We start from the raw sequence: 14,379 nt of genomic DNA, 5'->3' as shown, positions 1-14,379 counted from the left end.
GAAGATGCACAGCAATTGTAAAGCTGGGAGATAAACCATATTCTCACACGAAGCAGATTTAATAATAAAATCACAGAGAATCCAAAAGATCAGTAAAAAAAAACCTGGCTAGGTCAAACCTACACTGTTAAAAGGACAAGATCCTTGGTAAACCTTGGTGAGGAACCTCTTAAGGGGCTTTAATGAACCTTGAAGAAAAGGTTTTTAGAAGAAGAAGGTTTCTTTAAGGTTCCTTAACGCACCTTAAGAGTTTCAAACTGAAGAATTTTTAAAATTCCTCAAGGATTTTGTAATTTTAACAGTATGAAAGCAGCAACCAACACATGGGACTAAGTCAAAATAAATTAACGACCTCAGGAAATGAAAAACGGCAATAAGAGCAAAAGAAGACAAACCAAAGGGTGATGAAAAAAGACAAAAGGGTTATGCACAAAAAAGGCAAAACAGGATATAGTACTCAGTAAGCATGGGGAAGCCAATGGTAATACTTTGCAATGAGAGAAGTGCTGTCCAATGAAAAACATCTCCATTTTTGTCAGTTTTGAGTTTTCTACTTGGAATACATTTTTTTCCATTCAAAGTTCATGTATGTTATTGGACAGTGGCGATTTACTCACAGGTTGCTCACACACCGATGAATTCAGGTGACAATTTGTGATTGGTTTGTTATACAGTTATAAAGGAAACGTATGTGTTTTTAAGGGAGATGCATATGCATAGACTGTACATGTTTCTATTCATCTAAAAGAATTGAAAGCTGCAGTGAAGGTAAAGAGTGTGCACACATTGTTTTTACCAAACCCATACATCTTGTCATACATCTTCTCCCCCTATCACATGCAATGCTCCTGACACTGGGAGCGTGAAGACAGTCAGCCACCACTGTCGCAGATGCAAGGCCACCGGGCAACCTACGCACTCAGAGGACAATGTTCCAGGGTTGCTCCAGGTCAGCAGTGCTCAGTACAAACAGTGGTCCAAGGGAAGACAAAATATCAACAAATCTCATCTGGGCCAAACATAAAAGAGACAGACGTTGCGGAATGTTTAACGATGGTTAACAGAGGAATGTGTCACAGCACACAGTGCAACACATGCAGCTGAGCATGAGACTGTGCAGCCTCAGACCAGTCAAAGTACCAAAGTACCGTGGATAGCAGACGCCAGTGCCGGCTAGCATTGCACTGGAGTGATGTGAGGAGAAAGCATCATCTACCCACACTGGAGAGAGCAAGGCAAACTGCACACTCACTGGGCCCTGGCTGCTGATGGCTAGCGGCATAACTAGGATTCAGCAGGCATAGTGACAGCACCTTATTATACTTATACAGTGATCACTAATGTAATCTGGGTTTTTTACAAGCGAATACTCTCTTATTGCTAAGATGAATGATTTTAAATAATGTGTCTGGGTGCCTAAACCTCCTGCACAGTACAGTATATTTTCAGCTTTTTACTGTTTTTGTCGAATAAGCTATATTTTCTAGATGTTTTGACTGTAAATAAATAAATGCACTGTAAATAAATTAAGGGTTTTGCACAGTACTGCAGGCAGCAAGAGAATAAAGAAATACGCACATCAATAACCACTGTGACAGGTTATTTATAATGTTATAAATACCTTCATTTCTATGTACACGATGAGCCAAAAAAGAATGCCCAATATGGTGTTGCTGCTCCACATGCCACCAAAACAGCCCACTTTTTAAGACGTACCAGCAGATTGTGCAAAGTCCTGCAAGTTGTTGTAACTTCTTGTTCCAGCAATCCCATTTACCCATGACATTATTCCATTACCCTGAGGTCCAGTTCTGATGCCTGTCTGCCCATTTTCTATGCTATGTACGTTGGACAGGGGTGGTCAGTATTGGGACTCTGGTCTGAGGCTGAACAGTCTCACGCTCAGCTGGGTGTGCTGTGACACATTCCACTGTTGACCATTGTTATACATTTGAGCACTGTTGGTACTCACCACTGCTGAACTGGAGCAACCCTGGAAGTATTTACTGTGGCAAATCACGTGGCAGAAATGTGACATCACCTCTGCAGTTTCACATACATTATATGTCCAAATGTTTGTGGACATCCCTTCTAATGAATGCATTCAGCTACTTTAAGTCACACCCATTGCTGATACCGATGTGCAAATGCACATACACACACACACACAGCTTGTAAAGATGCATTTCCAATAGAATGGGACTCTCTGGAACAGACAGCAGTAGTCTCAGGACACAGTCTTACACAGAGAGATGGTTCACTTCTATGCACCCTGCTTCACAACACACTACCGTACCACTATAAAGTGGCAACTCTGTAAGCAATGAGTAACTGTTTCCACAACCAAGAAAGAAATTGTTTGCTCAAATCTCAAGGGGAACCCACAGGGAAAACAATGCTTCTGTAAGAAACTGATGTGAATTTGTGCTTTTGTGTCATTGCCAGACCTATAAATCAGGGTCGGCCATTCACTCTCAACATTCTTTACTATTAATAACAATGGCTGACACTGTTGACTTAAGTTGTGCAGAACTAATCGTATCTGGATCTTGCTGAGCACTATGGGAGTTAACAGGCATGTGGGTGTGGGTGCACACAAAAGTGGAAGGAGGTACATATGCTGACTCTGGATTTTTGATGTATGCAATGTACGCTGTACATTTTGTCTTTTAATGTTGGCTACAGGCCTGCATTCTGCATTAGCATGATCCCAAGAGGTCTTCACATTCAGACTGGCTGCCGGGTCTGTACAAAAAAAAACATCCACAGCTTATAACGACATCAACAAAATAGTAGGCCTAATTATTTTAAATTGACCTTAATTCAGAGCACTAAACCATTACATTGGGATTAAGGACACCCTCACAAGCACTGGTATAAAGTGAGACGTTTAAAGAACCATGCCCTGAGATGGAACAGGAGGGTGGAGTCCGGGACTGCTTTCCTGTGGTTGGTGTGATGAGTGATGGAAGAAAGGGAGAACACGGGGTGGAGGTGGGTGCGACATTTGTTCGACAACAGAGTAGAACTGAAAAGCGGGGTATATAAGGGCCTTGGGGGCCAGGAGGAGGAGTTCAGGGCGTGGTTAAGTCATAACTCCCCATTGTATTGCATCCACACACCATCATTGGTGACTTCTCTAATGTAATCTGCTGTTATGTCTTACATTACAGAGTGAACTGTTTTGGTGGCATGTGGAGGCATGGCAGCATGTCTGCCAAGCTTTGGTTTGGCTTATTGGTGTATAAGCCATTGTGCAACACTAACATTTAACTTGCCCCAGTGGTTATTAGAGTAATAATTGCTCTATATCATTGCTATCAACAATACTGTGCAAAACTACCCTTAATTTATTTTTGAAACATCTAGAAAGTACAGATTATTAAGCAACATCAGAAAAAAGTTTAAACATTTATTTAACCGAAAATTAAACAGAAGCCTTAACAACTAAATATAATATTACTATAATTATTGTTTTATTTTACATCATAAAATTCCTGTTTGCAGATGTGTTTAAGGACACAACAACCTTGAAACATCCTGGTATAACATTATAATTTTTAGAACTGACCAAAAGTCAGCCAGAAAATTCACCATATCCATTTTTTTTGTTTTCATCTGTATATTATTCCTTCTAGCTATGAAGCCAATGGTAGTTAAAAAAACTATAAGTAAGTAAAACTATAGGTAAGTAAAATATATAGTACAAGCATAATTGTTTGCTGTTGTCTTTCTATTGCTACCTCTCACAGACAACCATATAAGATAAAGGTGCAGGTATTTGTCACTGGACACTGTACAGCGAAATGTGTCCTCCGCATTTAACCCATCTGTGGTAGTGAACACACACACACTAGTGAACTAGGGGCAGTGAACACACACACACACATCAGTGAAACACACACAGTGGACAGTGAGCACAAGTGCCCAGAGTGGTGGGCAGCCATTGCTGCAGAGAAGGTGAAGGGCCTTGCTTAGGGGCCCAACAGGGGCAGCTTGCTAATGCATATGCCAATAAGTGCTAGTATAGTTACTAGTTAGGCATGGCAAGTTAAGTTTAAGGCCATTGCCTGAACGATTATTTTGATCTAAATGAGGAGAGGCATCAGGGACCAGATGTGAATGAAACAGGATGATTGAAAAGCTAAGTTAATAAGCAGAAGGAGCAGGAGTTTTAACAGGGCCTGACTGTCAAACATGTAATATGTCAAGGTAGAGACTTTGTTGGTAATGGAGATGTGTTCTAAACACAGCAACAGCTGCCATAATTTTAGTTTTGTAGTGTTATATATATATATATATATATATATATATATATTTAATAATATTTTTATTTTTTATTTTTCCTGTCTCATCGTACAGGGCTAGCTTTTCATAAAATTTCAGCATCACCATCAGAGGACAGCAAAAACACAGCATGGATTACAGCAGCATCTTGACTTTAATCACATACTCAGCTGTGTTTGTGCTTGGCACAATCGGCAATGGACTGGTCATTTATATGACAGGCTACAAGATTACAACAGTCAACTCCATCTGGTTTCTCAACTTGGCCCTGGCAGACTTCCTCTTCACGTTTTTTCTCATACTGAGCATTGTGTCGGTCTCGTATAATTATGTCTGGCCATTTGGTCTCTTCATGTGTAAGTTTCATACCTTGGTCTCTGTGCTCAACATGTTTGCAAGCATCTTCCTGCTGACAGCCATCAGTCTGGACCGCTGCCTGTCCACATGGGTGATCGTGTGGGCCCAGAACAAACGTACCCCACTCAAAGCCAGACTGGCATGCTTGGTCATATGGGTGGGAGCCATCGCCTGCAGCATCCCTTTCGCCACTTTTCGAACCCTGAGGCCATATAACAATGTTACATACTGTGGCTCTAATGCTAGTCCCCAGGTCATGATGAACATGGCAGTGTTTCGACGACCTTTCCAACTCATCCTGACCGTAATCCTCGCTTTCTTTATATGCTGGCTTCCCTCCACATCCACTATTTTTTTCTCTCTAAGCAGCCATTCAGGCACCTGGAGTGCAGAAGCTAAAAATGCTATTTAAACTGCTGGACCCTTCTTTGTGAGTCTGGCGTATCTGAACAGCTGCCTGAACCCCATCCTGTATGTGTTCATGTGTGAAGAGTTCAAGACCTGCTCAAGCAGTCCCTGTTGCTGGAGAGTGCTTTTAGTGAAGAGCACTTCACCCCTCACCCCTCACCACTCGCACCACAGCTCTCGCCACAGTCCCGTATTCAAAAAAAAAAAAAAAAAAAACAGTACCGCTTCCTCCCTCGCCTCTCTCATTAGACAGGACATCTGTTTCATCATGTGTGTGCATGCTGAAAGCAATCTTTTGAAAACACCCAACATATATATATCTTAGGAGAACAGTGGTGCAACCCACGCATATACCTTGTATCAAAGATTTTTGTGAATACAGAATACATGAATGGCAACAATTTCAATGAACATTAATACATACACATTTACTCTTACCAAGACTAATATATTAGCCTTAATAGTCTTAATGTCCTAGAAGTTATTTTTTAAGCATTACTTATTTTACATATTTTTTCATCTATTTTCATGTCTATATAAAACATAAAACATAGCAAACATAAAAAAAACACTTGCCATAAAAAATCTACTAACACTATTCCCCTGGAAACTGTTCAGTCCTCCTGTTGTGTGTTTTATTTGATTATTAATTTGAAACTTTTGGATTTTTGGTCCACCCGGTTCCACTGAGACCAAAGCACAGGACTGTTATCTAGAACTGATTAGTTGTTTTTTACATTTGTGTTTAGGCAGAAGTAAGCTCTAGGCCTACATCACGCATCTACTATGCATTATTCACAGTGCTGTAAACCACATTTTGTATATCGCTGATGTCCAAAGAAAAACATGCATCTCCATTTTTGTCTGTTTGTAGTTTTCTCCATCCCTTAAAACCCATCCCTTGTAGCCGCTCTAAACACTGTGTAAATAACACTGGATGTATAGACCAATAGAAATGCTCCAGAATGACTTGGAATAAACTCTTTCTATATTGACTTCCACTGAAGGTTAAAAAGGTTTTTCCTCCTTCTGTAAAGTTGTTCTTTTGGAGAAACGATTTTGATGAATTTGCGCTGGTACAAATTTAATAACTTTCATAAAGGAGTTATTTTTTGCATTTTTGAAGGCTGTGTTTCTGTCCTGTGGGTGTATCTGTTATTGTGGTAGTGAACACACACACACACGTAAACTAGGAGCTCTGAGCACACACACAACCAGAGCGATGGGCAGCCAACTCCAGCGCATGGGGAGCAGAGAGGGTGAAGGGTTTTGCTCAAGGGCCCAACAGTGACATCTTGCAGAGCCCAGGTATCAAACCCACAACCCTGTCACCAATAGCCTGGAGCTCTAACCGCTGTTAGGCACGTTTGTGTTTAGGCAGATGTAAACTCTAGGTCTACCTTACTGTGTGTTATCTACAGTGCTGTAAACCACATCTTGTAAAAACAGCCTCATAAATATCATTTTATTTCCATCTTCCTTTGATATTTCATCTTCTTGTGCTTGTCTTTTATTTTCACACACGAGGTGCAAAGCACACTAGCATGAGATTTTATCTAAGGCTACATTTCAGTCCTGTGGGTGTTAGTTTCACCCGCAGACACAGACACATCTAGTAGCAAACAGAAAGTAATGCACATTCTTTTCCTCATTCTTTTCCTCATGCAGCCCTAAAATGGATCTTTTTCATGTGAATTCTGGCTCGATATATGTGGTTAATGACTCTGCAATAGATATTCAATGTATGGGACTATTGGAAACCAATATGGCCAACAGCAGATAGCATTTATGGGCAACTGGTCAAATTAGTTTCTGCTAATTAAGACTGTTATTTCCCACGCACTGGCACTGGCTCAAAAGCTGTTTTACCTCCCTGACAAACTGAAGCAAAATAAAAGTGACAAGTGAACTTAAAACTGAAGTAAAGTGTTTAAATGTGGCTGGGGTAGGCTGGTTAGTTTTCTATGATAGTTGTTTTTTCACTGACTGTGATTACATGCCTTTGGTCCATATGGCCAAAATATACACTGCAATATATTGTCATATTATTTACCAACCATCACAATCACACAAAAACATTTACATGCATTTTTGCTGTTTATCACTTCTTGACATAATTTAAAGCTGGCAGTTGTGCTTTACATTGTTACAAAATGATCAATAGACCTATATAATTGCTTCAAAATGAGTCCCAAGAATTTGCTTCCCATTGATTTCTCGGTATTGGTCATGATCCAGTCAATAAAGCCCTGATAATTACTGTTTTGTTTAATATAGTAATAAATTGTCATGTCTGATGTGGAAAACAAACATGCTGATGATTTAGTAGCTTCATACGCATACCACTGCTGACATGCAATAACCTTGTATCTCCATCTCAAATTAAATGATGAATGAACCAATAGAAAAGTGCCAAAAAGGACATAAAATAAAATGTTTTTACATTGACTTCCATTGACAGCTGTGAAGATTTCCCCCAAGTTGAAGTTGTTGTGCATTCTGAGCTGCTTCTCTCCTCACTGCAGTTGTACAGAGTGGTTATCTGAGTTACTGCAGCCTTTCTGTCAGCTCCAACCAGTCCACACCAGTTTACAAGAGAAGTAAAAAAAACTTTTCATGGTTTTGAAGCATTTCTATTATTCCAAATTTGACAAAATGTATTTATTTAATTACATTTGATGATGAAAGGTGAGAGACACTGTTTTTTCATGACAGCATAACTAAAGCTTTTTGTAAATTAGCAGTAGCTTACTGCCTCCCGCTTTTAATATTTTAATATTTAACAAATAAAGTTTTAAAGTCAGTTAAAAATATTATTTTTAAATTTTAATTTAAATTTCATTAAAAAAAATCATTAAAATTAAAATTTCATTTATTTATATATAAATATATATAATTAATTTTATACATGATCAATAAGAACAGAACAAACGATATGCAGATAAACCGAAACAGAAGAGCACCTAGTGAACTGGTGTCCATAGACTACTGGCCACTCATGCATGTGTTTTTTATGGACACATACCTGACTCTATTCAGCTAAACGGGCCACTAGGCCAATATTCAGCTTAACTGGTTGACTTTAGCCTGCTTGGTGCTGTCTGTGCATCAGGTTATCTGCACTTGTTTTTGGCATATCAGTATAAAGGTTATGACAAATCTCGTTTCAAGAAATCCACATACCCACAGACATCCACTGCTACAAATGACACAACATTACGTTAGCTTTCAAACACCTAGATATTATCGCCTCATATCTGTGGTTGTGGGTGCAGTTTCAAAGGCAGCATTAAACAAGTCGATTGGGTTGACATTTAAACATAAGGGCCATTCAAAGAGCATCTTACTTTATTTCATTTGTTGTTCTAAGATATGAAACATTCCTTCATTTAGCACCAGACGTCAGTCTGAAAGTAAAAAGGAGCGTCTGAGGCAGTACTTATTCAGAGTCAGCATCATTGCTAACCTGTGAAATTCAACTTTTACACTTTTACACACATGGCTACATCTCAGACATCACATGTCTGCAAGCACACACAGCTTCTGATACTTCACTTTAGCACTTGCCGCAGCAGTATACATACCTGCTTGGAGAACTGAGCAGTATACCTGCGGTACTTGTTAGCTGCACAGCTTATCAGCACGATATCTGACGATAATTTACACCCGTGCATATCTATTTCCATGTGATCGGGGTGGTGTGAATCTCAGTTGGCCACTTCAAGGCCACATACCAATACTAGTGAGAAGTAGGAAGCATACAGAACAACAGGGCCGGCCCAAGCCTTCATGGGGCCCTAAGCAGATTTTCATTAGGGGCCCCCACACCACCCCTCAGCACCAGATGCTTCATCATTTCATAGGGAGATAGATATTGTGCAATACGCTGAAGTGCCCAGGCCTTAATCGACTACCCAACAGCGCATATCTGCATTTGTGCAACAGTGGCAGCAGCCAACAGCAGGAACTGATTAACCTAGTACTGGTGTGCTAACACAGTAAATTAATATAAAATCACTTTTCTCTGTGTAATACAATTTCGTTTTATTGTTCAATGTTATTTCTGAAATGTATTTTTTATCATGATATCTAGGTGCTCTTGGGGGCCCCCTGGTGGCGTTGGGGCCCTAAGCGGCCGCATAATTCGAGTATGCTGTGCATTTCATCTACAAACGTTTGCCTACACACTTAACCCTCCTGTTGTTTTTAATTTCATGTTGACTACACAAATGAATCCCCACATGTTGAATCCCCATTCATGGGAACTCCACCTATCACTAGCAATGCCCCAGCACTAAGAGGGTGAAGACTAGCACATGTGCTGCCAACTGCTGCTGATGCAGCATCGCTTTCCTCTGAGCATGCTGGGTACCAGCTCTGATACAACAGCTAACAGATGCCTGTGCTAACCAACATCACACTAGGAGTGATGTGAGGAGGAAGTGCCATCAACCCACCCCTGAGAGGGCAAGGCCAAATGTGCTCTCTCTGACTCCGGCTGCTGATAGCAAGCAGCATAACCTGGGATTTGACAAGGATAGGTTCTGTCCAAATAGAACCAGGAACACTAAAGAAAGAAACCAATTGCTTATGCTTATAGGTTCAACAATTCCTCACATTGGTGGAAACTGCACATAGGTTTCACTCTCATTAGGAGTCAAAGAACCTATTTTGCTAGGAGGCACAGTGTATACGTAACTGTGCCTCCTAGACCTTTTCACCTTCAAGTTTCTCCCTTTTAAACCATTTAGGGAGTTTCCCTTTGCTACTGCAGCTTTTGTTCATATAGTTAATATCATTTGTATTACTTATACAAGCCCAGACCTTTTGCAAAACAGTCCTTATTATGTAAAGTTGTGGCTTCATCAGTACTTCTGTAATTTATGTTCATTTAAATCAGTTCAAACTTTGGAGAGCTTAGTTTTCATACATGATCTTCTTGAACAGTCTTGAATAGCCTTAGGTCACAGCTGTCCCTCAAACAATGATGAGCAATGATAGGTAGGCATTGTGTGCACTAAGCCGGGCACTGAGCCTTGGTGTAGCAAGACAATGCAGTGGTGTTGGGAGCTGATGTTGAGAACCTTTCAACAATCCATAGCATCAGTTTTGCTGACCAGGTGTCACACAGTACACTCCCATCACCATAACAGATCAGTGCTAAGAAAAAAACATGTGTTTCATAGTTCCTAGAAATGATTGGGCACCTCCTATGTTGTATGATTTAGAGAAATGAGTCACATAGACAGAAAACGTGTCAGTTGTACAAGAAACCAAGCTATAAACTCTCAAAGGCACAGCGGAAAAAGGAGTTCTCACAGCTGAGATTTGGTTTCCTGTCCCAGCTGTCAGGTGTTATGCAAAATAAATAGCAAGTGGCAAGTTTTACATTTTACTTTACAATTTAATGTGTAAAATAAAGGCAACTTCCTCCGACCTTAGCGTTTAGTTCATTAACACAAACCCAAAGAAGTAAGTAATTTTTTTTTATAATGTAGACATATGATGGTAAATATTCACAGTGTAAAAAAAAAAAATTCCCCATTTTTTCAATGGGGACATTTAGACTATTAAAATTCTGGTCGGATATTTGACCGTTCTTCTTGGCGTTCTTGGCTCTGGAGAAGCCGTACATGACCCTACAAGTCACCACACCCAGTGCCAAGCATTAAACCGCTCTCTCTCATTGACAATTGCTTGGACAAAATGCAAAACACATAGGCTTAAACTTTATTCTTGCAAATATTTTAACATTGTGCAACATTGTAATTGTGCGCATCTGGGGCAGAAATGTGTAATATGCAGAAGTGCCTGATATTGGGGACGGCCATTGTTAGGGACTTACCTGACAGTGTTGATGTCCCCCCTGTGTCCTTTTAGTGTTCTCTCGATCTTCTCTCAGGAGGTGTGCAGTAGCTAGCTGAGATTCTAACACGGATACTCGCTAGCTTGCTTCCCCTGCTTTAGCTTCCTCACCCACTGAGTTTGAGTGACCCCTCCGCGGACAAAGCCAGGTTTGGGTAGTAACTCATTTTCATTTCAGTAGCAGAATCTGGGGTGATGTGCTGTTTACTGTGGGATACTAAGTATCAACATTCTGCTGAAGTGACATTTTACTGCATCGTTACTAAGCCTAGCAGGTGACAATTTAAGACAATTTAAGTTAAAAATAGTGGAATTGGCCTGTTTTACAGCTCTGTTCTGGTTCGGCCGGATTTTATTATACCTTTTGTTCAAGGTACATTAGTTCCATGTACCAAACTCTCATTATTCAACCCTTAGAAACCTTTAATTCTAAATGGGGAAAAAAAAACCCAAAACATCAGCTGAGCAGTGTTAGATATTCAGTTTATTCATCCACTTATATCTAATACTATTCTCTGCTCGGTTCTGGCTACAATATCAAAAAAAAAAACAAAAAAACAGAATGATCCTGTTTCCTGTAAATACTTCTAAATAAGTGTGAGCTCAACCCCACCCTGGCTTTAGCAAGCACAGTACATGTGATTACTGACAGCAAGTGACACAAGAAAAGCTGAATTATCTGAGACAAAGTCTCCTCCTCCTTTCATTTGAGTGGTGAAAAGAAAATAATGAGAGAGAGTATGAAGATATGGATGGAAAGAGGGACTGATGCTGCAGTAACTACAGAGCCAAGTTTAATATTCAGCGGCTGACACATTGCAAGCAACAGAAACCTGGTAAGGATCCATATTTATCCTTTTTCTTTCTTTTCTTTTCTGTCTTACTACATAAAAGCATGTACTCTTCACAAAACACGACTTTCAGACACTAGCGATGTGATGTGTCACTGCGTACTGTACCTTATAAACGTTTTATCATACGCTTTCTATTATTATTATTATTATTAATAATTATTATAGTAATGATAATAATATTACAAATATTGCAGTAGTATTCCCAATTTCGCAGAGGAGATGAGGTGAAGGTTTATTTTTTATATTTTTGTTCAGCTGCACATGTAAATCTCTAAATATGGATAGAATAACAATGCTAATTATAGGCCTCTGAAGCAATGGCACGTGTTACAAATCCATAAGGGATGTATTGGTTGTTGATTACTGATGATTATTATTTTTTCCATTTTTTTGACTGGATATCCACTTGCACCCCCCTCCCCCTCCTTCAAATCCAGCCCTGTGTATTACCTATAGAAAATACCTATTATTACCTATAAAAAATCATGGTAATATCCAAGCTAATGAATCATCATGTGCTGTAGTGGTTGTACCAATTCTCAAAATATGGAAATGGAAATGAATGAAAATGAAACTGTTCAGCATCAGTGAATAATAATTATAACAGGTAATAATAAAAGTATTATTTTCTGACTATTAATATTTATTATTGTAGATAAAAGTGTTGGAATTGGGTGAGCGACAGGACTGCTACAACATGAGTGAGTATGGGTGTAACTCATCATAATGACACTGTAGTTTCACTGAACAGACATTTAGCAACAAACATACTTGTGCAAGTGACCTCATGAGTCTGATCTATAAAAACATTATTCTGGGCAGGATTGGTCTTCCATTATTCATTCATTTATCCAAACTAGTGAGAATAACTCTAACTATATATATGTAAAAATATAATTACTGGCACTAATTATCTAATCCTTTACAGATGAAACAGCTGATCCATCCAATGTGACAACCAGCACCAAGAGTGAAAGTCATTACCTACAGAACATCACTATATTCCTCTACATTGTGATATGCATACTCGGTGTCATTGGGAATGGACTGGTCATTTATGTGACAGGCTTCAGAGTGAAGAAAACTGTCGACACTGTTATGTTTCTCAACTTGGCAATGGCTGACTTTCTTTTCACGTTTTTTCTGATCTTCAGCATCGTCTACTTGTCCCGAAATTACGACTGGCCCTTTGGAGACTTCATGTGCAAGTTTTCCAGCTTCGTGACTGCAATCAACATGTTTGCAAGCATTTTCTTGCTGACAGCCATCAGCCTAGACCGCTGCCTGTCCACATGGGTGGTGGAGTGGGTCCAAAACAAGCGAACCCTTACTAAAGCCAGGGTGACCTGCTTCATCATATGGTTTGCATCAATATGCTGCAGCCTTCCTTACTGCATCTACCGGAGAACACAGTTGTATGGACAATCAACTGTCTGCTACCATGATTTTCCAGAGTCATCCAAGTTATCAACTTTTAAATTTCTTACAGTTTTCCGTTTCATGGTGGGTTTCCTCGTCCCTTTCATTATCATCACAGGTTCATATGTGGCTATAGGTGTACGCATAAGACGTCTCAAACATAAGACAATGAAGCCCCTTAAAACAATCCTGGCTGTGATCTTGGCCTTCTTCTTCTGTTGGCTTCCGTTTCATATTTACTTATTTGTTGATTTATGGGCGTATGAAACAAGAGCCACATGGGAAGACATCAACCTTGATAGTTTCAAGGAAAATTTAGACATTAGGGGTACCTTCCTCGCCACCCTGGCCTTCTTGAACAGCTGCCTAAATCCCTTCCTGTATGTGTTCATGTGTAAAGAGTACAAGACAAAGCTCAAGCAGTCCTTGCTGTTGGTGCTTGAAAGTGCCTTTGCTGAGGAACACTTGTCCTTGCTAGTGTCTTAATATTCCCTCAGCCATCGCAAATCCCATTCCCAGAGTGTTCATGACACAGAAGACACAGTCCTCAGCGCTTAAACTTTAGAACATGACATATCTTGTACCCTTTTGCACCAATATAAACATTTTCCTCTCTTCTGCAGCTTATTACAGTCATGCAAAAGTAAAATTTGTATAATTTTGTAATGTCATTTTCTGGATTTCTCAATTTTCTAAATGTTACGATATCCAGAGCATTTAGACATTTCATAAACAACATGTTTTAGTTTTGGAATGAGTAGCTGTGGTCAAAACTAGCGGCTGTGGTCAAAACTAATTTAATCAGTTTAATTTTGTGTTCAATTAATCAGTCACATATTTCTGATATGATTAACTTGTGCTTGTTTTTTTTCTATTAAAGATGCATGTACACATTAGCAGGAAAGCTCTGCGCATCAACACTGGAGTTATGAGGGGTGTTTTAGCCTGGACTGTGTTTTGAAGGAGACACTATGCAGGGCAGCCAATGAGAATGAAGATCATTTACATACAGTTGTGGACAGAAATTAACATGCACTCATGATGGACACAAATATTATGACAATATTTGGCTTTCAATCATTTCTTAAAACTGTCCTTCTTGTGGGGCAGAAAAAGGGTTTTAAACTGGGTCAGAAATACATGAACAGCACAACTAATATTTGGGTAAATGTGACACAGAAAGTTGCGC

The 14,379-nt window shown here is 39.6% G+C and overlaps 1 pseudogene; it reads left to right on the top strand.

The window, feature by feature from the left end:
• The first annotated feature begins 4,204 nt into the window (after nt 1–4,204).
• On the top strand, nt 4,205–13,822 carry LOC140565702 (uncharacterized; annotated as a pseudogene).
• Nucleotides 13,823–14,379: the final 557 nt, after the last annotated feature.

This window comes from Salminus brasiliensis, chromosome 11, assembly GCF_030463535.1.
Source record: "Salminus brasiliensis chromosome 11, fSalBra1.hap2, whole genome shotgun sequence".
Classification (NCBI taxonomy): domain Eukaryota; kingdom Metazoa; phylum Chordata; class Actinopteri; order Characiformes; family Bryconidae; genus Salminus; species Salminus brasiliensis.
This window is presented reverse-complemented; position numbering and strand designations above follow the sequence as displayed.